Genomic DNA, 2409 nt, shown 5'->3' on the forward strand with positions numbered 1-2409 from the left:
GCCGACTCCGGGCCCGGCCCCGCGGGGCCCCGGACGCGTGGACCGAGCGCGCCGCCCCCGCGGCCAGGGTGGGGGGCGGGGGCTGGGGAGGGAGGTGGGCTCTGCTCGGGTCTGCGGCGATCAGGCTCTCAGGCCGCTGCAGCCGCCGCCACGGCTCACCCGCATGGCCCCCGGGCGCCGCCGCCCCCAGCCCGGGCTCCGTCGTTGGGGGGTTGGGGAGGGCCTGGGCGCGGGACCAGGGTCCGAGGCCGCTACCTGGGCGGATCCCGAGCCCGAGCGAGCATCCACGGCCGGAGGGCTGCGTCGCGAACCAGCCGAGGCTTCTAGCCGTGTGGGGGCGCCCAGGGGACTCCAACCTCCAAGAGGAAAAAGAACACGGCAGTCGATGGTTCGTCTTCACTCGCCGGCTAAAAGCGTTTTCCTCTGCCCGCTGGCTTAGCTTTTTTGCAACATTTTCTGGAAAGGTCCCTGAAGTCGGAAAGCGCAAAGCTGGGCACCTCAAAGCCAAAGTCTCCCAAAAAAAACTTTTTCCAAAGTTGGTTCTGCAACGGCGGCTCGAGTACCCGGGCAGGGAGAGGTGCAAACTCCCGCCCGGGCCGGGTGGGGGGGGCTGGAGCGTGTGCGCCCTGGCGCGGGGCCCGGGCGGCGGGCACGGCTGCTCCGCTCGCGCGGCGTGTCCGCTGCGCCCTGGGCCGCGCCCGGCAGACAGGTGGACGCGGCGCGAGTCTGTCGGTCCGTCTGCCCGCCCTCTCGCCGCTCTGGACGTCCTCTGCGGGCTGCGAGCTGCGGCTGCTCCGGCTTTCTCTTTGCAACGAGGCTGGAGGGTGGGTTGTCTTTTTTTTTTTTTTTCCCCTTTTTTGCGCGTGTGTGTCTGTGTGTGCGCGCAAAATATCTCTATCTGGGGAATGAAAGATGGGCGCTGGCGGCCAGAGGGGAGCCCTCGGGGAGGCAGCGGGGGAGGCTGCGAGCGCACGGGGAGGCAGGAGGAGAAGTTGCCACCCTTTCAGCTGTTCCGGCCTTTATAAAGGAGACGGGAGAGTGCGAGAGGTGGGTGGAGACAGCTTTTCCTCTTCTGGCCGAGAGTCAGTAACGGGAGGGTGGGGAGAGCTCCAGGAGGGCCTGAGGCGAGGAGGGGGAACTTAGGGGTCTCCGAAAGCCCCGCCGCCCGTCTGCCCAGGAATCTGGTCCCTGGCAAGGGAGAACTAGGGACCATCAAACGCTGGGCCCCTCAGCAGTGTCTGTGGCCTGGTTTCTGGCCCATGTGGTTGGGGGCCAGGGTGTCTCCCAAGCCGCTGGCTTGCAGGATTCCAAGGCGGCACCTCCAAGACGGGCGGTTTGTGGCCCTAGCCCAGGCGTGGTGCTGAAGGACTCAGGCTCTGCAATCCTGCCTGGCGCTGAGTAGCTGGGTCACCTTGGGCAAGTCACTTCCTCTCTGTGCTCCTCCATCTCGCCTCAAAGTGGGGTGGGTGGACTGTGAGGACTTAGTGCCTGGAGAGAGCAAAAGCACCCAGCCCCAAACCAGGCACAAGGTGATCACACAAACCCTGCAGCCGAAAGCCTCACACGCTCGTCTCCTCCTAGCCGGTTGCCTGGCACACAACAGGCACTGCCGGCATTGGCTGAATTTGAATTTGTTGAGCTGCAAAGTCACACAAACCCCACAACCCTGCAGCATCCTTGTAGGGCCGCCATCATGCTCCTCCAGTCGCCCTGATGTTTACTACCTCCCTCAGCCCCCAGGTTGGAGGCCGGGCCCACCCCCCACCCCCCTCCCACGCCAGCATTCATACAGTTCACGCCTTCCGCCCCCCTAGCTCTGGGAGCTGCTATGTCCCTGCCTTCAGCAGTCACACGGTCACAGTCACAGAGTCACACGCCCACACGCGGAGCCTAGCACCCACGATGAGGCCCGCAGGCTCACCGCATCGCCCGGCTCCTGGCTTGAGGACACCTTTATCTGGTCTCGTTGTGATGTCTTTGTTGTCTGCCCTTTGTACCCAAACATCCCTCTGGGGTGGCAGCCTGCTCCTCACATGTGCACACACCCTTCTGAGAGACGCACCCACCGTCTCTTCCTAAATTGTCTTCTTGGGCCTGAGTGAGCAGGGGCGGTGAGGAGGGAGGACGTCTCTACAGACCACCACATGCTCCCACCCTCTTCCCATTACCGCCAAGGCAGCTTGGCCAGGGACAGGTCATCTTGGTTCAAATACTGGCGTGGCCACTTGCTGACCAAGTGTCTCTGGGAAGTCTAACTTCTCAGTCCCTCGATTTCCTTCCCTATCTCAAAACTGGAGAGAAATCTACAATTGGAGGGAGGGAGGGATTTCCAAGAAGCATGGGACATTTTGGGGACGGGGGGTGGAAACATTTGTCGTCTTGGCTGGGTGTAATGAATTCACAAGTATT

The sequence above is a fragment of the Capricornis sumatraensis genome, chromosome 4 (genome assembly GCF_032405125.1).
Source record: "Capricornis sumatraensis isolate serow.1 chromosome 4, serow.2, whole genome shotgun sequence".
In the NCBI taxonomy this organism is placed as follows: Eukaryota; Metazoa; Chordata; class Mammalia; order Artiodactyla; family Bovidae; genus Capricornis; species Capricornis sumatraensis.